General features: G+C 36.2%; 2 long non-coding RNA genes across 2 annotated transcripts; one reads left to right on the forward strand and one right to left on the reverse strand.

Annotated features, from left to right (window-relative positions):
• The first annotated feature begins 2,793 nt into the window (after positions 1-2,793).
• LOC139973695 (uncharacterized) lies at positions 2,794-26,642 on the forward strand. The gene is made up of 6 exons (XR_011795294.1): positions 2,794-4,147; positions 5,493-5,559; positions 6,464-6,530; positions 7,650-7,716; positions 8,850-8,916; positions 26,224-26,642. It is a non-coding gene; the product is annotated as an uncharacterized lncRNA (long non-coding RNA).
• On the reverse strand, positions 10,818-26,228 carry LOC139973691 (uncharacterized). Its single transcript, XR_011795289.1, has 2 exons — positions 13,348-26,228; positions 10,818-12,423 (listed from the first exon to the last, which is right to left on the reverse strand). It is a non-coding gene; the product is annotated as an uncharacterized lncRNA (long non-coding RNA).
• Positions 26,643-26,858: the final 216 nt, after the last annotated feature.

Raw genomic sequence — 26,858 nt, forward strand, 5'->3', positions numbered from 1 at the left:
ATATATAGATATAGATATATATATATATATATATCCGTGTCCGTGTCCAATACCAATTGCTATATATATATATATATATATATAGCAATTGGTATGACAGATATATAGTAAATCCATAAAGAATAACACACCAGACAAATTCCACTTTACGACCGGTTTCGTCCTTTTGGGACTCATCAGGCGAAGGTAGGAATCGAACCCCGGATCTTTGTGTCACGAACCAAAGTCCGTACCACTCGACCACAGTGAATCTATTGGTGTGTTAAAACGTATATATTGGCTTTGTGTAGCAAGTGGTATGACAGATATATAGTAAATCAATAAAGAATAACACATCAGAAAAATTCCACTTCACGACCTGTTTCGTCCCTTCGGGACTCATCAGGCGAAGGTAGGAATCGAACCCCGGATCTTTGTGTCACGAACCAAAGTCCGCACCACTCGACCACAGTGAATCTATTGGTGTGTTAAAGCGTATAAATTGGCTTTAAATAATGCTAAAGTATGATGTGTTAGAATTCAGAAATATTAATTTACTAATAACAAGTTTATTCAAACAGTGTGTAAGACTTACATTTGTAAATAAAGAACTTTAACAATCTTTGGATGACAATGAAGTTTGTTATTGAAATAGTTGTTGTTGTTGAAAAAGAGGTTCAATATAATTTTACTCTTTGTTAGATATTTACACATAAATTAATCCGTGTCCTTCTTTTTCGGGTTTTCTGCTTTCATCATTTTGATTTGACACTCATCACACCACACACATACACAAATATTCAGATGTTCACTTCCTGCTGCAAAAGTGTTCAATACATGGAAGTAGAACAAGTACATTACATAGTATACTTATACGGTAACCTACAGCATGTTGTCACTCGAGTTTCATGCCTGTAGCCATAGCAACAAACCGCACAACCGTGCTAGGAAGAAATTAAGTTACATACACGACTGTTGTCGTATATATATATATATATATATATATATAGATATATATATATATACATATATATAGATATAGATATAGATATAGATATAGATATAGATATAGATATAGATATATATATATATATATATATATATATATATATATATATATATATATATATATATATATATATATATATATATACTCTCACTCGACCTGGATTACGTGGACATTCGTTAGTATCCCACCGCGCTATGTGGACACTAACCGATTATGTGGACATTCGATGTCCACGTAACGCAGTTGCTCTAAACAGGCTCTACCCCCCACAAAACATATGCTCCTAGTGAAATTACGAACTTTTATTTTTGTCCACGTAATCGGTTGAAAGTGATTTTAATCATTCCAAAATTCGCATAGCGCCCTCAAAAATCTGTCCACATAATCTTGTACAGCAGCTTAACATCTAAATGAGCGTGAGCAAGCACCGTCGCTGTACAGTATCTGAATGAGAAAGCCGACGCCTTCAAGTTTGCTAATGACCTTACTCTTCACCTTTACGTAATACAGTCTACGGCCGAAGTTTACTCAACTTTAAACAAGGTTAGTACAATTGTTTAAATGGTCTAACTCGAACGATAGGGTGTCGGATTACACTATCGTTAAGTTCATGCTGGATATTATTATAGGTACGGTCCTAAAAGAGTACCGGAATTAATTCTGCAGTTGGCATAGAGGCCTACGAAGAAGTTTTCATAACGTAGAGCCTAACTTAATATGAGTTATACTGTAGTTACATCGGCTAGTAATGATAATATTAACGTTAACGTTAGGCTATACTACGGCTAACTTAATTACTCTGTTGGTGTGTTGGCTTAGGCTACACTAGTTGTAAATTACGGTACGCTGACCTTAAAAAAGGTTAGGCCTACATGCATGCATACTGGCGAGAAAAAAGTCAGTTTGGTTGTTTTCGTAGCTTAAAGTGGTAGTTATCTTTCGAAAGGAAACACTGCAGCCTTCCATGTGAATGCGTTTTGTTTACTTTAGTTTGAGGAATGACAGTCCTAATAAATGTAGACTATAGACTGTGTCATGTAAACAATGTGCTAATAAATGCACTGTTTGCCCCAAGGACTTAATGTTGTTGAGCCTACATGCACAAACAAGCCCTAACCACCCTCATGTTTCAAAAAAGTTTTACTAGTTGGGTAAATGTTGAACATTCACTGAGATTATGTTACTATCTTTTTAAGTGGGCCTATCCTTACTCCCGGCCCTAGGCTACCCAAGTAGTCATTATTCATGGACAGCTTCTCAGAGTGGCAAATAGATGCCCGAAAGCTGTCATAGTTTTGATGATGGTCTTGGTACGGTGCAAAATCATGCATAGGCTACTCCATATTAGTTTGGCCACTTGCTGTACCCTATAAGACTTACTAGGCCCAAACCAACAACTGTTCATCTATAGATAATAAAACAGATAACGTAGGCTACTCTTGTATGGTTTTGATTTTCTAGCCGTCCCAGATGACCAGGGTTCATTTTAGATTTTTCAATTTGCTTAGCAGTATTGCTAATCAAAATCCTGAATTGATTAGCAGTTTGGTAAAAATGGTTAGCAATTTTTTTTTCTGTGCACGTGCGCTGCACGACAAAGATAATGTCATAACTGTATCCCTGGCACTGGGGGCGGGGGTCTCCCTCTTTGGAAATATTGACTCTCAACTCTCAGAAGAAAGTTTCAAACATATCTTTCCACTTTTAGAGGGAATGCAATTATGCAAGCATTCACAATGTGGTATATTGTGCAGTAACGTTGATATATCGAATTTCGCCGTTGGCCCCATAAATACTGTAGTTACACAAATATCAAAAATCGTGATGAATTTAAATTTTATTGTAGGATGTTCACGATATTGATTAAAATACGTCAAAAGTGCGCGAAATCATGTATATCCATGGTACGATCACACTAGGTTGCCGCCTAGCTTACCAGTTACAATAGTTTGCAGTTTTGATGTCAATAAAAAAGTGGAAGCATATCCCAAGTAAATATTCCGAAGCTAGCTACCGATAGCAGCAACTCGCTTATTATCCACTGCTATTGTCCACCACTAGTATTGCTTATTGGCGGCTGCTATTGTCCGCCGTTATTGGTAGCCAACTTCAGCTTGATGCAGACTAAGCCCGCACCGGTGGATCGGAGTACGAGTGCGAAAGTAACGTTATATTATTATTATTATTATTGCGTAGGTCAGATCAGGCATAGGCCTAGGCCAAGTAAATTATTTGAATCAAATGCGAAAACAAAACTCCAAAAATGTCAGATAAAATAGTAAATATGAGTGTAACATTTCGTGCCAATGAATCATGCTCTGTGTGATAGTAATGTATGTGGTTATTTGGGACTTTAGGCTGCTATACTCTAGGTGTGTGTAGTCTAGGGGCCTACCTTGGGTTGTGTAGCAGTTGCGCGATACAAAGTATCATCTTGCATCGCAAATGTAAATAATCGCATCGCAAAGTGTGATGCGATACCGCTTAAAATGAACCCTGCAGATGACTGTATAAATCCTACACTGTTAATATCTCCTTTTCCAGTCTCTAGGGACAATAGTTTTGTGAGTGAATCAATTGAACTTTATTTCAAGCCATGTTCGTAGCACTCTTGACTTGTACTCCTAACATTGTACTCTTGTACAGTTTCAGATTGTGTGGACAATGCTTAATGCTTACTGTGCACTCTATTTTCTACTTTTAGAAATTAATCATTACATTCAGTTATTGCCAGGAACTGCAGAATATTGATATAGGTTAAAGCACAATTAATCTTAGGATTTTGTCTCAAAAATACCCACTGCAACTGTTGCTAAAGTACACACATGTTTGGACTGTGTAGAATATAGAACCTGTACATTTTCCTAAATATTATAGATTTTCTAGTGCTTTCAAATCTGGCATAGTAACTCCACATTTCTTACTGTACCTTCTTCATTGTTCACATGTTTGGATATTGTGGACAATATAACCTATTCATTCTATATTGCAGATGAATATCATATTATAATAAAAAAAGGTGATTCTATTTTCCATTTACCAGCTGTATCAAGGCAATGTAGTTAATGACTTTATATATGCTTTTTCAACAGGCAATGGAAAGGGCTCTTGAAGTGTTCCAACCATTCCTTTTCCTGAAGATGGACGTTAATATCACTGGTAGGTTAACTGAGGACAATGACTTTAAGTTAATTGTGTATTAAGCAGATTAGAAGATTAATGACTGCTTTAGTTACGATTGTCGTTGTGTAAGTTACCTGATCTGAATCAGCCTTAACCTTCAACATTAATATCTCATTTTCCAGTCTTTGTGGAAAATAGTTTTGTAAGTGAATCAATTGAACTTAGGTTCAAGCACACTCAAGCCATGTTTGTAGTCACTTGTACTCCTAACATTGTACTCTTGTACAGTTTCAGATTGTGTGGACAATGCTTAATGTGTACTTTACCTTGTAACTGGCCTAAAAACAAAATAGGCATAAACAAAAAAATTTAAATACTGTGACTCCTCTTTCATTCTTTGCAGACAATATTTGTCCAAATGAATCAATTGAACTTAAGTTCCAGCACAATCAGACCATGTTAGCATTTACTTGAGCTCCTAACATTGTACTCTTATACAGTTTCAGATTGTGTGGACAATGCTTAATGTGTACTTTACCTTGTAACTGGCCTAAAAACAAAATAGGCATAAACAAAAAAAATTAAATACTGTGACTCCTCTTTCAGTCTTTGCAGACAATATTTGTCCATATGAATCAATTGAACTTAAGTTCAAGCACAATCAGACCATGTTAGCATTTACTTGAGCTCCTAACATTGTACTCTTATACAGTTTCAGATTGTGTGGACAATGCTTAATGTGTACTTTACCTTGTAACTGGCCTAAAAACAAAATAGGCATAAACAAAAAAAATTAAATACTGTGACTCCTCTTTCAGTCTTTGCAGACAATATTTGTCCATATGAATCAATTGAACTTAAGTTCAAGCACAATCAAGCCATGTTAGCATTTACTTGAGCTCCTAACATTGTACTCTTATACAGTTTCAGACTGTGTGGACAATGCTTACTGTGCACTCTATTTTGTACTTTTAGAAATTAATCCAGTTGTTACATTCAGTTATTGCCAGGAACTGCAGAACATGATATGGGTTAAAGCACAATTAATCTTATGTTTTTGTCTCAAAAATGCCCACTGCAACTGTTGCTAAAGTACACACATGTTTGGACTGTGTAGAATATAGAACCTGTACATTTTCCTAAATATTATAGATTTTCTAGTGCTTTCAAATCTGGCATAGTAACTCCACATTTCTAACTGTACCTTCTTCATTGCACATATGTTTGGATATTGTGGACAATATAACCTATTCATTTTATATTGCAGATGAATATCAATTATTAAATATCATATTATAACAAAAAAAGGTGATTCTATTTTCCATTAACCAGCTGTATCAAGGCAATGTAGTTAATGACTTTATATATGCTTTTTCAACAGGCAATGGAAAGGGCTCTTGAAGTGTTCCAACCATTCCTTTTCCTGAAGATGGACATTAATATCACTGGTAGGTTAACTGAGGGCAATGACTTTAAGTTAATGTGTATTAAACAGATTAGAAGATTAAAGACTGCTTCAGTTACGATTGTCCTTGTGTAAGTTACCCGATATGAATCAGCCTTAAACTTCAACATTAATATCTCCTTTTCTAGTCTCTGGGGACAATAGTTTTGTAAGTGAATCAATTGAACTTAGGTTCAAGTACACTCAAGCCATGTTTGTAGTTACTTGTACTCCTAACATTGTAATCTTGTACAGTTTCAGATTGTGTGGACGATGCTTAATGTGTATTTTACCTTGTAACTGGCCTAAACAAAATAAGCATAAAAAAAAAAAATTAAATACTGTGACTCCTCTTTCAGTGTATGCAGACAATATTTGTCCATATGAATCAATTGAACTTAAGTTCCAGCACAATCAAGCCATGTTAGCATTTACTTGAGCTCCTAACATTGTACTCTTATACAGTTTCAGACTGTGTGGACAATGCTTACTGTGCACTCTATTTTGTACTTTTAGAAATTAATCCAGTTGTTACATTCAGTTATTGCCAGGAACTGCAGAACATGATATGGGTTAAAGCACAATTAATCTTATGTTTTTGTCTCAAAAATGCCCACTGCAACTGTTGCTAAAGTACACACATGTTTGGACTGTGTAGAATATAGAACCTGTACATTTTCCTAAATATTATAGATTTTCTAGTGCTTTCAAATCTGGCATAGTAACTCCACATTTCTTACTGTACCTTCTTCATTGTTCACATGTTTGGATATTGTGGACAATATAACCTATTCATTCTATATTGCAGATGAATATCATATTATAATAAAAAAAGGTGATTCTATTTTCCATTTACCAGCTGTATCAAGGCAATGTAGTTAATGACTTTATATATGCTTTTTCAACAGGCAATGGAAAGGGCTCTTGAAGTGTTCCAACCATTCCTTTTCCTGAAGATGGACGTTAATATCACTGGTAGGTTAACTGAGGACAATGACTTTAAGTTAATTGTGTATTAAGCAGATTAGAAGATTAATGACTGCTTTAGTTACGATTGTCGTTGTGTAAGTTACCTGATCTGAATCAGCCTTAACCTTCAACATTAATATCTCATTTTCCAGTCTTTGTGGAAAATAGTTTTGTAAGTGAATCAATTGAACTTAGGTTCAAGCACACTCAAGCCATGTTTGTAGTCACTTGTACTCCTAACATTGTACTCTTGTACAGTTTCAGATTGTGTGGACAATGCTTAATGTGTACTTTACCTTGTAACTGGCCTAAAAACAAAATAGGCATAAACAAAAAAATTTAAATACTGTGACTCCTCTTTCAGTCTTTGCAGACAATATTTGTCCAAATGAATCAATTGAACTTAAGTTCCAGCACAATCAGACCATGTTAGCATTTACTTGAGCTCCTAACATTGTACTCTTATACAGTTTCAGATTGTGTGGACAATGCTTAATGTGTACTTTACCTTGTAACTGGCCTAAAAACAAAATAGGCATAAACAAAAAAAATTAAATACTGTGACTCCTCTTTCAGTCTTTGCAGACAATATTTGTCCATATGAATCAATTGAACTTAAGTTCAAGCACAATCAAGCCATGTTAGCATTTACTTGAGCTCCTAACATTGTACTCTTATGCAGTTTCAGACTGTGTGGACAATGCTTACTGTGCACTCTATTTTGTACTTTTAGAAATTAATCCAGTTGTTACATTCAGTTATTGCCAGGAACTGCAGATCATGATATAGCTTAAAGCACAATTAATCTTATGTTTTTGTCTCAAAAATGCCCACTGCAACTGTTGCTAAAGTACACACATGTTTGGACTGGGTAGAATATAGAACCTGTACATTTTCCTAAATATTATAGATTTTCTAGTGCTTTCAAATCTGGCATAGTAACTCCACATTTCTTACTGTACCTTCTTCATTGTTCACATGTTTGGATATTGTGGACAATATAACCTATTCATTCTATATTGCAGATGAATATCATATTATAACAAAAAAAGGTGATTCTATTTTCCATTTACCAGCTGTATCAAGGCAATGTAGTTAATGACTTTATATATGCTTTTTCAACAGGCAATGGAAAGGGCTCTTGAAGTGTTCCAACCATTCCTTTTCCTGAAGATGGACGTTAATATCACTGGTAGGTTAACTGAGGACAATGACTTTAAGTTAATTGTGTATTAAGCAGATTAGAAGATTAATGACTGCTTTAGTTACGATTGTCGTTGTGTAAGTTACCTGATCTGAATCAGCCTTAACCTTCAACATTAATATCTCATTTTCCAGTCTTTGTGGAAAATAGTTTTGTAAGTGAATCAATTGAACTTAGGTTCAAGCACACTCAAGCCATGTTTGTAGTCACTTGTACTCCTAACATTGTACTCTTGTACAGTTTCAGATTGTGTGGACAATGCTTAATGTGTACTTTACCTTGTAACTGGCCTAAAAACAAAATAGGCATAAACAAAAAAATTTAAATACTGTGACTCCTCTTTCAGTCTTTGCAGACAATATTTGTCCATATGAATCAATTGAACTTAAGTTCCAGCACAATCAGACCATGTTAGCATTTACTTGAGCTCCTAACATTGTACTCTTATACAGTTTCAGATTGTGTGGACAATGCTTAATGTGTACTTTACCTTGTAACTGGCCTAAAAACAAAATAGGCATAAACAAAAAAAATTAAATACTGTGACTCCTCTTTCAGTCTTTGCAGACAATATTTGTCCATATGAATCAATTGAACTTAAGTTCAAGCACAATCAAGCCATGTTAGCATTTACTTGAGCTCCTAACATTGTACTCTTATACAGTTTCAGACTGTGTGGACAATGCTTTCTGTGCACTCTATTTTGTACTTTTAGAAATTAATCCAGTTGTTACATTCAGTTATTGCCAGGAACTGCAGATCATGATATAGCTTAAAGCACAATTAATCTTATGTTTTTGTCTCAAAAATGCCCACTGCAACTGTTGCTAAAGTACACACATGTTTGGACTGTGTAGAATATAGAACCTGTACATTTTCCTAAATATTATAGATTTTCTAGTGCTTTCAAATCTGGCATAGTAACTCCACATTTCTTACTGTACCTTCTTCATTGCACACATGTTTGGATATTGTGGACAATATAACCTATTCATTTTATATTGCAGATGAATATCAATTATTAAATATCATATTATAACAAAAAAAGGTGATTCTATTTTCCATTAACCAGCTGTATCAAGGCAATGTAGTTAATGACTTTATATATGCTTTTTCAACAGGCAATGGAAAGGGCTCTTGAAGTGTTCCAACCATTCCTTTTCCTGAAGATGGACATTAATATCACTGGTAGGTTAACTGAGGGCAATGATTTTAAGTTAATGTGTATTAAACAGATTAGAAGATTAAAGACTGCTTCAGTTACGATTGTCCTTGTGTAAGTTACCCGATATGAATCAGCCTTAAACTTCAACATTAATATCTCATTTTCCAGTCTTTGTGGAAAATAGTTTTGTAAGTGAATCAATTGAACTTAGGTTCAAGCACACTCAAGCCATGTTTGTAGTCACTTTTACTTCTAACATTGTACTCTTGTACAGTTTCAGATTGTGTGGACGATGCGTAATGTGTATTTTACATTGTAACTGGCCTTATCAAAATAGGTATGAACCAAAATATTTAAAAACTGTGACTCCTCTTTCAGTGTTTGCAGACAATATTTGTCCATATGAATCAATTGAACTTAAGTTCAAGCACAATCAAACCATGTTAGTATTTACTTGCGCTCCTAACATTGTTCTCTTATACAGTTTCAGATTGTGGACAATGCTTACTGTGCACTCTATCTTGTACTTTTAGAAATTAATCCAGTTGTCACATTCAGCTATTGCCAGGAACTGCAGATCATGATATAGCTTAAAGCACTATTAATCGTATGTTTTTGTCTCAACAATACCCACTGCAACTGTTGCTAAAGTGCACCCATGTTTGGATTGTGTAGAATATAGAACTTGTGCATCTTCCTTAATATAATAGATTTTCTAGTGCAGTCAAATTTGGCATAGTAACTCCACATTTCTTGCTGTTCCTTCTGGTAAGTTTACTGAGGGCATGTTAGTGATTAAGAACTTGAAGTTAATTGTGTAATTAACAGTTCATAAAATTGATGACTGCTTCATTCACCATTGTTATTGTGTCAGCGAATTGACTACTCTGTCTAGAACGCCTCTATACATCAATTAATATTCTCCAGCAAACAAATCTTATAGTTTATCGGGGCAGGCCTCAAAATGTGCTTAAAAAACGAGTTTCGTTGCACATATTTAGTACCAAGGTTTGTTGGTTGGAAGTTGTAGAGGGATGTCCTAGGAACATTTTTCACGATGTTGGATGATTGGAGAGGTGTTATTTTTCGAGTAAACAACAAACAAATGACGTCACTCTTGTACGGTGTAAGACAATTACAACAAAGCAGTTCCTTGTCACAGCAACATGAAAATGGCATTTAAATGGTCTTGCACTTATTATAACCTAGATGTTTTTGTTGATAGTTTTACAGGGATGTCCTGAGATTATCTTAGGAGTTATTGGATGCTTGGAGAGGTGTTACCTTGCATGTAAACAACAAATGACCTCACTAGGAAGTGTGGGCTAAATTGAAAATCAGCAACGACTATTCACAGCAACATGATAATAGTTTTTAAATGTTACTAAACCTATTTAGAACCAACTTGAAGGTTTGTTGGTTGGATGTTGTAAAGAAATGTCCTTAGAATGCTTGAAGAGTTGTTGGATGCTAAAGGAGGTAATACTTTACAAGTAAACAGTAAACATATGACCTCACTGTTATAGGTTGGACGGCAATCAAAACTCAGGAGTTCCTTGTAACAGCAACATGGAAACGACATAATTTAATTGTTCTTGCACTTATTTAGAAAACAGGAAGTGTTGGTTGAAAGTAATGGAGCGATATCATGATATTTAAATAGTTGTTGGGTGCTAGGAGAGGTGTTATTTTACGAGTAAACAATATACATATGACGTCACTCTTATACGTTGTACTATAATGAAAATAGAGCAGTTTCTTGTCACAGCAAGATGATAACATAATTTAAATGTTCTTGCACTAACAGTACTTAGGACAAGGTAATGTTGGTTGAAAGCTATATAGGAACGTCTGAAGAACATTTTAACAGTTGTTGGGTGCTAAGAGAGGTGTTATGTAAAGAGTAAATAATAAACAAATAACGTCATTCTTATACGTTTTACTGTACGACAATTAAACAGAGCAGTTCCTTGTCACAGCAAGATGATAAAATAATTAAACACAGTATTAAGAACCAGGATGTGTTGGCTGAAGTAAAAGAGGAATGTCCGAAGAATATTTTAAGAGTTGTTGGATTCTTAAAGCAGTGTTATTGTTCGAAAACAACAAATTTATGTTGTGTTAAACATAATTTGAACAAATGCATTTTTAAACACTGTCCGTCTCCTGAAGTCTGCCTCGAGACTCACCTTTAACGCAAATGTAGCTGGTCAAAAACGCAGTGACCAGGCAAAAATATATGTTTTTAGGTTTGGGAAAATTATAAGTAGCACCTTCCCATGAGAGAAGGACCGGATGACTCTGAGATCATGGGGACAACTTGAAAAGGCGAAACGCTCACACAAAAGTAAACATAAGGAAAAATAGTAGGTTTACTATGCACATGAATCTTGTATTAAAAACAATGGGGTCACTTAAACTTAAAGAAAAATTTAAATGATATAAATGGGTAACTAACAGATCAGAGCTGTTACATCTAACAAGATATCCACTGAACTTATTTGAAAATAAACTGCCTAAAAGTCCTAAGTTAGAACACAATCGCGGCGCGGGTCAACCAACTAAAAAGTCGCGAAATATAATTACTTCCTTGGGTTACTTCGATCAGAGGCAGGTTCACTCTGTTGTGGAAGTCACTGGGGTAGGTTTGCTCACTGAACTGCTCTTGACCAGCTTGCTCTTCACTCCCTGGTATCTGGGCCCATTGACCTATCAGCTGTCAATTAAATTACTAAATAATTACCAGGCACATTACTTAACCCAAATCTAAACTTATATATGGGTCTCATCAGTGTCCTTAAATAAATTTGTTGTTACACATCCATCACCAAGAATATTCCTACCAAAACAAAATAGCTATTAAACTGTCTATTTCTCCCACAGTTCTCAAAAGTGATAGAGGCTTGGAGCCATTACATGTATTCCTAGAAAACAAGGGCCACACAAAACAATAACTATGTTCAAAAATGACAAAGGTCACACAGGGCCACCTGACCACAAACTGTTGCCCTGTAGTAGTAGCATAAAAGCGAAACTTTAGGGAACTCCTCAATCTACCAAAGTAAGTTATTCATTGTCAAATGAATAAAACAAAATAAGAAAAAGAACGGAAAAGATCAAATGAATTAAACAAATATGGAAAATGAAAGAAAATGATCAACATAAACACTAACAAAATATTGACCATGTTATGCTTTGGTTACACAAACAGTCCTTTCTGAGTGATATGACTTCCTCGTCACTATCAACATGACCAACACCCAAAGCCACTTGCTTAGGAAGAAGTAGTCTTCCTCTGTTATGTGAAGACAGAATGTCTTGGGCAATAGCACTGTCATCCTTTCATCACAGCAGCTTCTTTGAGCTGTTTTTCAGCATCTCGTGTCAGACACTGAGACAGCTGTTCTGTCTGCCCGCTAACATATCTTCTTCCTTTTGAAAACTTGAGTCCTGATTGTGCCAGAGAAATCTCTGTAGAGGGAGCACCGCAAATATCCTTGTCTTTGGCGCCGATGGGCCTGCACTTTCATCTGCAACAAATCAAAAAAAAATTTGTTTGGTTGATACAGTATTTTGAATTGTCCTGTTGATCCGCTGTGGTTCACATTAATTGTCTACACTGGAACTCAACTGACTAATATGCCTCCATTTATTTCAGTGTAAGTCTGGAGCCATGAGCTTGGTAGGGTATAGTTACAAACCCACACACTACAAAGGTTTGAGAACACATGCAATGCTACTTGACCGGATTTCCCATACTAAAAGAAGGCCTCTCCATACATGCATCAAAGTAAAATAAACCAAGCAAGATGCTTTGATATGAAATATTTTTTTCCAAATTTTTAAAGAGCTGTAATAAGGCTATAGGTGCAACTATATCGAGTGCCATGCTGATGCTAAATTAGCTGGAAACTTACATGTGCCAACTCGCTTTGTTAGGTGTACAAAATACAAGAAGGGATCTGAGACTAGGCAATACTGTAGCATTGCCTAGGCCTATTTACTTAGTGGCCTGTATATAAGCTACATTACACGCTACATTTGTTTGTGTGTGTGCCAGTACTACCAGCAGCCATGGAGACATGCTCTGGGCTTAGTTAGGCCCTGTTTTGACAAATTAATACAAGACTAGAGGCTAGACCATAGGCCTAGGCTGACATTGAATATTGATAGGCCTAACGTTAGTCTGCCTATGGAACCTACACTGGTGTTGATTTCATTTCTTTGTTTCATGGCAAATAAAACATGACATAAATATAGCAGATACCAGTATATAGTAGCTGTCGATCTATCCTTCATGGGTGCTACGTTAATCACTTCTAGTCTAAGGCAAACTAGTATAGTATTGAAGAGCCTTGTCCTAAATTTTCATAGTTGGCATTCGTATCACTTGAGGAAGTTTTCTTGTCACAGTAATGCTCTAACAAGAGTATTAGTAACAGGCCTTGAATTACCTTCATCGTTCGTGTACTGAATCATGGAAGCACCTTCTAGGTATGAAAATTTGCCACCCTCAATACTGCTTCATATCTCGGCACATTTGACGTCGGTTTGCCAACTGTTTGGCTGTAAATTTCGTTAGACTTTCAGCCCATCGTTCTCTTGTTATGCAGTACGTTATGCAGACTAATTGTAAACACGTACAAACGTTACATACACACAGTCTGTGCATAAACATCACGCCGAGCCGAGCAGTTTCTGTATCAGCTGACATATCACATGCCATACAATAAGGATTTTGATTGGCTCTTGAGTGAAAAAATCGCTGCGTTCGGAGAAGTCCTTACAACGCAAAGCGGACTAAATGAGTCCGTCTTAAACTGCTGTTTACTCTTAAGATAACACTTCCCGAACCATCCAACATCGAGAATTGTAATAAGCATATGAAAACACACCATAATATGTGATCAAACCTTGGTACTAAATATGTGCAACAACAGTGAACGATATCGAGCCTGCCCCGATGGACTATTAAGATAAATCCCTGATCACTCAATACAGCCAACAAAAGAAGCACCAGTGTGAAAAAGCTAGAGTAGTGATTCTCTTCAGCTGAACCTGAACACTACCCCAAGACCAGATAAACAGGAAACATGTATACCCTATTGTGTCGATAGTTTATGTCAATGAAGATGAGCAGAATAAAAGAGTGGCCTGAATCTATGTGATTATACAGTACAGTGTGTTGGGGTACTTCTTTTATGTTGGAGCCCTAGTATGTGGAAATTTGATGTGGCAAACAGAATTACTTGCTATACATGAGCAGGAATATGTGTCTCCTTTTGAAAATAAGTGTTTAAACAACAATTTTCAAACTTTTTCCTGAAATTCGATAGAAAAAACTAGCACACCTCAGGTATACACATTGATCATCATAAATATATCAAAGACCTTGTAATAAAATCCTATTTATTGAGTGAAATGGTTACTTCAAGTAATGTCATCAATGCACATTTTGTTTCTCATCCAAAATATAATTTTGATGGACTCTTGTTGCATGTACAGTATCCTAAGCATAGACCAAAAAACTCACCAGATTTTATGTTCCTGGATATAGCCCTATACATAAGCATGCACTTTCAATTTTGTTCTAGTCAATCTAACACTGCAGGTGACACAAACATTAGTTGACTCTCACACATACATCTTTGAAGGGATTTGGCTTAGAAATAACAAGATAAGGGCCAAAATTATTTGAGATTTACGGATATCTACTAGACATGTATGGCATTTGGCCTGTTTTGTTCTAGTTTATCCTGAAATTCAAGGTATATTTACACTGAATGCAGTTGTCACACCTGTCAGGGAATAAATTTACACTATCATTAAATAGATCATTTATCACAAAATAAATGTTGTAGGTAAATTCTACGACATATATCTTAATTATATATACGAAGAAACAACGTAGAAACTGATCAACTTGATTTTGGCGCCAACGAAAGATTTGTTTGTAAATTTATAGGCCTGTATGATATCATATAGCATCCATATATGTCAATAGAACAATGGATTCTGAATTAACATTCTTGCCTGGAGTAGCACAGTATTTACAGTTATAATTTACACATTGTAATGCTTAGAGAGAGATATCACAGTTGAATGCTGTCTTGTATTACAAATTATGCAAATATTTTGGTGTGTCACTTTTCCTGCATCTTAATTGTGTTACTCAGTGTAAATTGCATGATAACTTATAGAATTGCTGAGATGACTATTTTCAGGTGCCTGTTACAGAGATACAAAGTTTCAAAACTTCAAAAAGTGCAACCAAACTTTTCTTTGAAATTATAGGTAGGTTATCAAAAAATTCAGAATTATGAAGAATACGAAATGGTTTCACAAGGTAATTTCCAAAGTCAAAGTAAAGGTCAAATGTTCAATTATTGATTAATGTAGTCTACCTTATATCTGACAGTGAATTGTTAAATCCCATTGCATTAGCTTTAAAGTGACACTTTTTCCATCAATATTGGACCTTTACTTTTCAAGTTATGGGTCTCCAAACTTTGTGGGCTCGGCCCACATGTGAAAATCGGCCCTCTAGTAACACTGATGTTCACTTTTGGTCACTGGTCGTCTCTGCACCTTTCAAGGTTATTAGCTTTGAACATTAGCTTGTATCAGTGGCATAGGAAGGTACTTTTTGGTGGGGGGCTGAAGACTGATGGCCGGCCTGGGGGAGGAAGGGGGTGTCCCCTCCGCTTTGGATTTTTTTTTGCATTTTCAGGTGGCCTCAGATGCAATTTGGTACAATATACAGCACACTTCAACCCACCCACTCCATTTTGTGTATAATTTTGCATTTTCACCTGGCCTTAGATACAATTGGTGCTCCAAATGAGATTTTTTTCTCATTTGGAAATGAAAAAGGGGTTTTCTGATTTGGGAACTGGGTGGGGGCGGAATGATGCTTCCGCCCCTCCACATTTTTCACTGGGGGGGGGTCCCCGGTTCCCATGCCCTTGGCTTGTATATTAATTACTGTACATAAATATTTCCCTTTCAAGTAGCGTGATTCACCTTAGCCATGCACGCAAATGAGTTTTACCTTTGATGATTGTTTTAATATTGTAAGAGTCTTCACTGGATTACTTATACCTTACTGTATTTAGTGGTTGAATTTTCCTATTTGGTGCAATTTTCATCAACAAAAGGTCGGTTTGAGAAGTTTAAATACGATCTGAACTTTCAAATCATGCCGATCTCTGAGCGTACATCCTCCCCAGGAGAAAAGCCAACGCGTTTCAGTTAAGGTGCGACTAGCGAAACCCTGCAATCGTGAATCTACACACTACAATCTTGTAAAAAGTTTTGCTCATGTCTAAAGATTCATTTGGTAGCGAAGTGCACTTATTTTTGTCTCGGCCCATTGAGAGTTTGATTTGGTTGAAGAGGTGAGAACTACTGTAGGCTATAAGACCTAGGCCTGTATCACATCCCTCCAATGTTTGTTTCGTTTCAGGTTTGCCAAACTTCTGGCTAAACATCTGCCGTATTAGTTTAGATCATAATCCTATTAGGATGTCATTTTTGTGTTAGATACTGCAAATCTGGAAATTGTTTCTCAAGGGTAGCCAAGACTTAAAAGTTCCTTAATCCAGTCCCTGCAGTCAATTATTATCAAAAACTTTTGCAATCAAATGTAAATTACAAGTAAAATCAAACCATATGAACTCCACAATACTGTTCTCACTACACAATATTGTACATGGGTTTGGATTTGTGTGGCAAATGTTAGGTGCACACTTACTGGTAATGTAATAAAGGTTTTTTAATAAAGGATAAAATAGTACATGAAATGTACATGAAACATTGACTCAACAATTCTCACTGTTAATGCTACTTTATAACTTAGTAAATCAGTAAAGAATAAAGAAAACTAATGGAGCAAGTCACTCTATTTTCACTCAAGATACTGTGTTAAATTTTCCTGATCTCAATTATATTCACATGTCTGATTTGTGTCATTTGTGTGGACAAAGTTCTCAAACAATTACAGCCATACAGTATGTGATTAATTTTGTAGATTCACAGACCTTTGCTTGTGTCAACAAAATTCTCATGAATTTATACTGTACATGTAGATTGTGTTGATGGTTGTTTTATGTACAAGTAACCTCCTCATGTGCATGTTGATAGACTATGTATATTGTAGGATTCAGCCATTTAATTGGGGAAAGATTCCTGCCCCGTTCCTGACCGTTTGTTTGAACATAGTACAATGGCTGAATTTCTGTCTCTGTCATATTTTATTTTGCTCAGACCTTTTGACACCCCCCCCCCAACCTTACTCCCTACCTGTAGTACTTTTGCAATGTATACACTAGATAACCTTAGTGTACATGTCATATTGGTAAGATCAAATTAAGGTTAGTTGCATGCTTTCGTAGCATGATTACTGTACATAGCTTCAATATGAACACACTAAATGTAGTCTGCATGACAACAAATGTGACTGCACAGCAGATAGCATTGGGCACTTCAACAACAAATTCAACATCTGCTTTGATTTTCTTGTTTCTTTGTTTGTTCTCTTTGGGTGGGGGCAGGTCAACAAGGTCAATGCAAAAAGATACTTCCTTGTTGGCAATTTAAGGACAGCAAAGGTGAATATAATCTAACAAGAAAATAATCTAATAAAACCCCAAATCAGTTCCTAAAATTGATTAGTTCAGGTCTTTAGACCTGATATGTAATGGTAGAGTACCAGTATACTCTTTATCCAACTCCCTGCTTTACCACTGATACTAGTCACATGTGACAATATCATGATTCATGGCAAGGTATATTCTCATCACATTAAATGGATACTGGTGATAACACATCACTTCACAGTGACCCTTCTGTTTACTTGCAAGTAAGCCTGTGGTCCAGAAGCCTCCCACTGCAAAGGAATTAATGACATGACAAATGGAAATATAGAGGTTATCCCATGAATAAGTGCATGGCAAAACAATTTGCAACCACCACTCAATTTTCTCATTTTGAATGTGAGAGGAAATATACTTAAAATCATTGCAATAGGGAAGCAAGGAGGACTCTTATAGTAATTGTAGTGCATGCTACAGTATTGGGACTACCAGCTCGCTCCATCATATACTGTACATGGCTGGCTAGTGAATGCCAGCTGAACATACAATCTTCACAGCAATCTCAAATTTACAGGTTGGCTACGCAGGAAATAATCCAGGCATAGATTTGCAAAGAATTTTGGCGGGAAACAATGAATTCTGCACACGTTAAGAAAATATCTCTCCTTGAGTAGCATACTTCTTCTAAACAATACGTTAAATTCTCGACTTTTATTCTCGACTTGAACAAGACAGGTAACATTGAACGCATTTGAGTTAAAATCATCTTGCCAAAAAGTTGCAAGCAACAAATGTTAATCATGTTTATCCGCAACGACTCAGTGTTATCTGTACTACTTCAGCTCTTGCAACATAGGCACTCGTAACATTAGTATTGTAGCATGGCATTATATACTATAGCAGCGTATGGCATATATTACGTGTTTTGAATCATAATAAACCAGGGCCAAGACATTGACAAAGCAGTTTTTAATAGACCGGAAGGTGTTGCAATTGAATTGATAGACTAGACCTAATAGATTAATCCTCCATTAGGCCTTTGAATGTTCCATATGTGCTCGTCAAATTTCACTAACTAGGCGAGGTAATGTTAACATGTTGTTTCTTTTGACCAATCAGTGTCCAGGACCCTGTGTATTCTCTGTCATGTCCGAAAAAGGCTTGACTCGTGATTTACAGCTTGGTTCTGACATCTGGTTTTAGTAATCATTATTCCTAGAGTACAGTATATAAACATTACAAAATATAGTTTAGCTTTGGTCTACGTTAAAGGCCAAACGATGAACTTGTTTCTTTGTGACAGAAATAACTTTAAAAGGACTTTCAGTAACAAAGACCCCTCCATTGAAAATCATCAACTAAGGTTGACATTCATCAGGCACTACAATGACAAGTGTTTGTTTACAAATGCAGTTGTTCAAGTTTTCTTCTTTCATCTCTCTCTGCCCAGAAAACCTACTATCTTGAAATAAAAACCTTTTCCTTTCTTTGAATTATTTATGCATGGGGAAAAGTGAAGATACAGTGACAGGCTTCTTTTTAAAAGACCTTCAGGGTATATTAATGACCTAACACAGTCCTTCAGAAATTAGAAAATTTACATCAGTCTACTCTCTTGTGTTGTGTTTCTTGATATCTTGAAAATAAATAGGCCTATATGATAAATACATGCCATATCCCTAGTAACTGATATGCAAGTGCAATCAATGTGATGACAAATAAACACAGATTGAAGCAAGGATAGAAATCCAACTGGTATCCTTGTTATTTGCTTGTAAATAAATTCATGAACTTTTCAAATGAGCCAAAAAATTCCACAATATTTGAACCTGTGTTTACTACTGTATAAACACTGGAAGTTAATCAATTGTTTTTGTTCTGATGTACAGCTGGCCAAGTTACTCCTAGGCAGGGTTGTATTTAGGCCTAGGTACAGCTGGAGCCTGACCTTGGTGATGGATTTTCACTGATGACTAAACAGCTGAAAATAACTTGCATTTTCTACAGTTTTAATGGAACTTAGTCCCATTTACAGCTTGTTCAGGCCTTAGGGAGATAAAAGCTAATGATTCACATGGATATCTTGTCCACTGGAAATACACTTGGATGCCAATAACATTTCAGCATTCAAGAAAAGATGAGATTTTCCTTTTTAAATGGTCTTAATGATTTCCTGTTTACAACGCCAACAAATGAGTGCTGTTAAATATGACTGATGATTGACTTCTTTTAGTGGGCTTAGCTTTACACTGCACTTGGCCTGCCTGTTCTTTAAACCAGGGAGTTGCTCTGTAGAAACTCCCTGTTTCAACCCAGTCTGCATTAATGTGATGTCAACTGGACCAGGAACCCGGAATATTTAATCATGTGAAAAGAGTCAAGGAGATTGATTGGCAGAGTATATATCCCTGTATGACCAGGATTTCAGATCATATGTTCCCGCTATGTCATGCCCTGTGTATGTCATCTAGGGGTCATCAAATTGGGGCCCAAATGTACAAGGATAATCCTTTTTTGCAGTACACCCATAAGACATTGTGGTACGTAAATATCAAATACAGGAACTTTTGTACCAGGGCCTATGCAGGCAGCAGCCAAAAAAGTTCATGTGGCCCTCACATGACTCACAAAGATAGCAGTTCTCTTTTATTGGTACAGGACCCTTTGGACCACCAATTACAGCAACTGTATACTATTTTTAATAGACCCAGGCAGCAACCACAGAAATGTGCTGTGGGCCACAGATTATTTAATCATGTAAAAGAAAGCAGGGTGGTTCTTTTAGCGATGCTAGACCTTATGGTTATTGGGTATTCAAAAAAAACCATGAAAAAAATGTATCCTCTACCAGAGCCAAAAAACATCCAAGGGCCCTTGGCCCAGACTTGATTTGTCATGAAAAAAAACCAGAATCAATCTTGTAGTTGAACAGTTTTTGCATTCATTACAACTTTTTCCTGGTTCCCATGGAACAGTCATTATGGGCCCATGGTCAACACATAATTTGATTATGTGAACAGAGCAGGATAACTATTTTAGGGTGTTGGTCCAATTGGACATTGGGGTGTCCAAAAATACCAACAATTTTTTTTCATGTAACAGGGCTGCAGAAGCAACCTCAGGAAAGGCCCAATGGCCAACACAGGATTTGGTATAAATGTGAAAATAGACAAAGGGCCCAAGATTTGCATTTTGAGAACAATTATATAAGTTTTATAATAGACATTTATCATTGTGTATAACATAAAGATTTTGCTTGCTTGCCGCTAGTGAACCAAATACAATCTCATGCTGAAACCATTATTGTAACATTATTGTAATTTATAATTCATTTGTCAATCATTGTGTCCTAATTAAGCCACAATAACAGTTTTACTGTATATATGCGGACATGAAAATAACACATAGCTTCATACAGAGCAGTTACACTGCAACCACAAAATCATCACCAGTGAACTGAGTGTTGTTCAAAGTCTCATTGCAATGTTTTGCAAATTCTATTGTATAAATTACGGAGGCCCAAAATCAGCAATTTAATTTCTATGTTCTATACCTGCCAGATATCGCACTCTAAATTTTTAAGTATAGTTTGTGCTTTGGGGGAACTCCACGAGACAGAAGGTCCGTGAGATCGATGGTCTACATGATGGTCCATTGATAGCCCGGCCAGACTGAAGGTCCGAGCCAAGTGACAAAAACCTGAAATGACACCATTTCATGATTCCATGCACATACTAGAACAACAAAAAGAAAGCAAAAAAAAAAGAAGCAACTGTTCGAACAAAATATTTTTGAGAAAAATTGCATTTAGTTCCTCACTCAACTGAAAATTTTCAAAATTTGTCTTTTTGATAAAAGAGAAGAAGGTAATTAGAAGACCTAAACCTTTACAACCATAGCAACGAAAGGGGGGAGGGGGGGGGTGAGCAGTGGCGTAAGTAGACTTTTTTCATTAGAGGGGGTCAAATAGATTGACAAGGGGGGCAATATTGTTTAAAATAGGGTATTGCTTTTATATTGTATTCTAAAATTTCATTTGGGAAAGCAAAGGGGGCGAGACTTTTGAGAGCGGCGGTCCTTCGCCCCCTTCAACCGCCCAAGCCCCCTTGCGCAAGTCACTGGTATCCACTATGAAAAGAAATGGCTGTAAATTCTTTTTAACTACGCGCTTAATCAACGTAATATTACCAGTAGTAATATTAGGGCCTAGTGATGGTTTCGGTCTTGCGGACCTCTTTTAATTTCAGTCTCGCAAACCTTCAGTCTGGCAGACCTTCGGTCTCGCGGACCTTCAGTCTTGTGGCCTGTAATTGTTATTTGGTAGCATGTAGATGTCCTGTTCCAATAATTCTATCACACTTTTGGGAAGGCGTTTCCCAGGAACCAAATAGACAAATGTATTGAACTAAGGTAAATCATACTTCATTGGGTTTTTTCCTATTCAAAATACTTATTGTCTAGTAATTATATTTTTCTGTACATTGTGTTCTGTTCTTGACCACTATGCTAGCAACAAGGTAACAATTGCTATTGTTTGTGTATATAAGAAGTAGCCCAGACTTGCAACTGTTTATACAGTAGTTCATCCCTACACTACAGGTACCTGTACTGTACATACAATACCTGTGTACAAATGTAGCACATGTACATTCAACCAGGGAGTTGTTATGGAACAATAACTCCCTGATTCAACAGTGGAGTATACATGCAGTAAGATGCCATTGATATCTCTCAGGTATGCATTGCACAGCTTGATAATACCAGTGAGTTGTTCCAGTAACAGCTCCCTGATAAGAGCCCCCATCAAGGTCATAGGTGTAACAAAAAGGACAGTGTGCCCACTGTTATGTCTGTTTCTTGTTTATTGGTCAATGAACTGGAAGCTGCTAACATTTTGGAGGCTTCTGGCTTGTTTCACAGTCACAGTACACATGGAAATAAAATAGCAGAGGAAAGGTTGCTCCTTTGCCGAAAAAGTTTTGAATGGTCTTGCAATACTGTTTACCTCAAAAGTGTTGAACAGGCACAAAATTAGAATTTGTTTTATCTTGCGGTTTTCATTATATACCAACTTTGATTTTGGATAAGTTTTGTTTGAAACAGTTAGGTTCATTGGTCAAATTTGTTTCACACTAGTCTAGGATATATACTTTGTCAGTGTCCTGTCTTGCAGACTCCAGTCATTCAATTTATATAATTATAAATAAATACAATGCTTGATATAGCGCTATTCAAATATGATCATAGAGCTTAGACTCAATTGCAACTTTATTTGTATTGTAAGTTGACTTGGATAAAGTGTGAAAGTCAAGTAAATACAACCACCCCCCCCCCCCCTTCTTGTATCCAAGGACTGGTGCAGTATTCGATGTGGTATGTACATTCTCTAGGTGTGTCAGGCATAATTCATATAAATTGGAGGGAAAATATGAGTGTTCCCTATCAGTTACTCTATTGGTCACTATATGTTGAATTTAATGTACATACTTTATGAAAACTTTCAATTGGTTAAAGCAAATTGCACAAGAGTCAATTTCAGGCATGTTACAAAATCAATGCTAAAAGAAATTGTGTCAAATTGAAATACAGTACCTGCTGTTTTGCACTTAAAGTTAGCATGCCTACACTAAACTAACTAACACTGAGAAGGACCTGCTTGTATCTGTCACATACTGAACAAATTTTATCCTTTTTCAAAAAGTATACACAATCTACAGTTTAGAGTGTGGGCTCACAGTAAGGACATATGCTACTGAATTTGGTTTACACATAACAAGGAGAAAAGCTTTCAGCAGTGCAGGCTTCTTTTCAGTCAGACTACAGTTTACAATGCCAGCAGCTAGATTGTATGAAACTTGTAGCTATGGCATGGTGCTCATACAGCAGATCTTTCTAATAGGGTTTAATTTTTAAGAATTTGTTGCATTTAACCACATCATAATACATTTGTTATGTCACAAAGGTGGACATTTTAATAATAAACAAAACATCGCCTATCCATGTTCTTTGAAAAGATGAAAAGTGTAATGAACGATTTTGCTTTGGCAAAGCAGAAAGCTTTATCATACCAAATCTGCAAAAAAGTTTGGCAATTGATGGTGTGAAAGATTCGTGGAGGGTTTTAAATCGTAACTACTATAATGGGCCACAAACTATACGAGATATCCTGTTAATGGAAGAAGGATAGTTTTGAAGTCTCTGACCTTAATTATTGCTTTAATGTTACTTTATTTACAACAAAAATCCATTCTACTATCTGAAGGTAAACTTTGCCAGAATTTTCTCTAATAATCTGAAAGTTAAACCCATTCCAAAATTTGAAGAGTAATCAAATGGATAGTTAATGGAAATCTAAGTTACAATGTTTCTAAGTAGGTTATGTTGTAACTGATCAGAAAATTAGGGGAAAAAAACATGTAAACAGGAACAGGAGCTGATCAGACAGGTGTGGTGGGAGAACCATCCCACTTGTTGGGTTGGAAGGGCATCCCACAGAATAGCTAGAACAGCACACTCGGTGCATACAGTAGGCTGCTGTTGGTGAGTAACTGATCTCTTTATATTTTCATGAAAGTCAATGGTTATTTCATGCAGCAGAGGTCCGATTGCATAAAAATTTGCAACATCACCAGTTCGCTCTTTCTATTGGTTAAATTTTCGGGCAAATCTTTAATCCCACCTCTCCTCAAATCAAAGTGGGCTTCTATACGTGCACATGCCCACCATGCAGCACACTGGTGAATGTGGTTTACATTACTGAAAATCCTTATTAGTTTTTGTAATAAATCATTTGTAATCATTGCCTAGCTCAGATGAAGGATAATAGCTTTACTTAATACATACATGATATGTAATTAATAACCATTAAGTCAAGGACAACGCCCCTCCTCCTCCCCCTCTCCCCTCCCCATTCACACACTATGCACTGCTATCTGACATTAAATTTGGTTCAATCAAGAACGAAAAAACTTTGAGTTCAAGATTGGAAAACTGTCTGTCAGTTCAATCGACATGAAAACTACCTTTCGCTGTATGGTCCAGTCTTTGCATGTGTTGCATATTGTCTCTTTGTTACTTAATTCCCATAACAAAGACCTTCCGTAGCCTGCATTTCAGGGATATTTTTTTACAATTTACACCATCAGTATTTCACTGTTAAATATTCCAACCTCTAACACCACTTAGTTATTTATTGCCACACAAGCTTGTGATCAAGTCTCCCTTCATTTCATGTAAGAATTATCCGAGAGTTATTAGTTTCCATTGCTTCCCCTCAGTGAACCCTATGATCCCATTATGTATCATCACAAGGACATTGCATCATTTTTGTCATCACTTCTGAAATCTATACCAAATTGTACTGACCTGTCTATCTTAAATCTTTTTTAAATTTTAGCCTAGCCATTGACAAAACAGCTTAATTTCTTGTGAGGTAAAGTGTCTCGCCATCCCCATACATAGACCACTATAAAAATATTAATTTCAGGGGTAATAACTGTATTGGTCAAACTGCCACACAGCTTGCATTGGGCTGATCATTATGACACATTCGTTGCACTTTGAGATGAGGAGGACTTGTAGCAATATAGTCCTAACCATTGCAGTAGGTGGGGTCTTAGTTTGTAATAGGGTCCTTGTTTTGCAGTTGATAGGGTCTTAGCTTTGCAGGGGTTACATCTCTATGTTCTGACATCTCTATGTTGCAACATCTCTATGTTCCGACAATTTTTTTTGACCAAAATTCTTGACCAACATGTTTTCGGACCAAGTTTTTTTTCGGACCAAAATGTTTTTGGACCAAAATATTTTTGTGACCCAACATTTTTTTTTACTCTAAAATTTTTCATGACCAAATTTTTTTTTGGACAAGCACTTTTTGGGTCATAACAAACTTTGGGCCCTTTTTTTCGTGAAAAAAAAATTGGTGGGTCCTAACAAGTCACGTCAGAAATAATGTTGGTCCAAAAAACATTGAGTCCCCCCCAAAAAATTGAGTCCCAAAAAATTAAGTCCCCCAAAAAAATTGAGTCCGAAAAATTGGGTACGAAGAAATGTTGGTAAAAAAAATTAGTCCAAAAAAATTATCGGAACGTATTCCTCGGAACATAGAGACTTCGGAACATAGAGACGTCGGAAAATAGGGATGTCACCTTTTTTGCAGGTCTTAGGTCTTTGTAGACACCCCAATTTTCAATGTTAACCATTACAGTGTCCCTCTTTTTGCTTGTTGCAAGCACATGCTGGCCACTATAGCTACTATGGCCACTATAGTGTCCTAGTAAATAGTCTTACCAGACAAAAAGTAAGATCTGCATAAAACACATGCTGGCCACTATAGCTACTATGGCCACTATAGTGTCCCAGTTAATAGTCTTACCAGACAAAAAAGGTAAGATCTGCTTTTGATAGGAGTATATCACTTAATACTGACTTGGCTTAAATTCCTAACTTTTAAGTACCTGCACATGACTTAGTATCAAACAATATGCTCCATATCTGGATTATTTCTTTACTGAAATGTGAAGACGCAATGACAATTGGGGTTCAAACCAATAGCCTTCTCTCCCAATGATAATTTTTATTTCTATTTGATAAAAACTGTTCTGAACTGCTAATTCATTCATCATAAAACTTGATTGCTGTTTCAGGAGCATTACTTTAGGTAATAACTATATCTACTATACCAAACTTGTTGTGTAAATACATTGCTTTTGTTTCTTTTGATCCTCCATCTAGGTGCAGGACACAATGAACTGAACAGCAATAAAGACCTTCCAACTGAATACATTGAGCTGGTCATCTGTTGCTTGAAGCTCAATAATGGAAGCAGCTCCCTGGTGGAAGCCATTCCCAAAAAGATGGAAATTTATTTTGCTCCATGGAAGCTGTTTGACTGGTTAAAAGAAGCATGAGGCATTGTAGGCATGTGTAGCTGAAAATCATCCATATGACTTAGCCACCATATATGGGCAAAAATAACTACTTGGAACAGTTACAATGTCATTTATTTGAGCTGGATGAGAGTGGCTATGGACGGCCATTACCACAAAAACAAGAACAAAAAGTAAATTCATTACATTACATTACACATTACAGAAATTTTCTCCATAGAAAAGAAAATTTCTTCATAAAAAGAATTACTTGGATATCAAAAATAAATTTACTCCATCAAATATAAATTTACTAAATCACATCAAAACTTACTTTACTCTTCAAAAAGAAATTTTCTTCATCAAGGATAAATTTACTCTTGGAAACTAAGTTCACCTCACACATATTAGATCTACCCCGTCCAATATAAACTCATAGCTCAACCTGTCCTAACCAAAAAAAATCCCCCAATTAATTAATTGGGAATCAGGACAATGTAT

The sequence above is a fragment of the Apostichopus japonicus genome, chromosome 9 (assembly GCF_037975245.1).
Source record: "Apostichopus japonicus isolate 1M-3 chromosome 9, ASM3797524v1, whole genome shotgun sequence".
Classification (NCBI taxonomy): Eukaryota; Metazoa; Echinodermata; class Holothuroidea; order Aspidochirotida; family Stichopodidae; genus Apostichopus; species Apostichopus japonicus.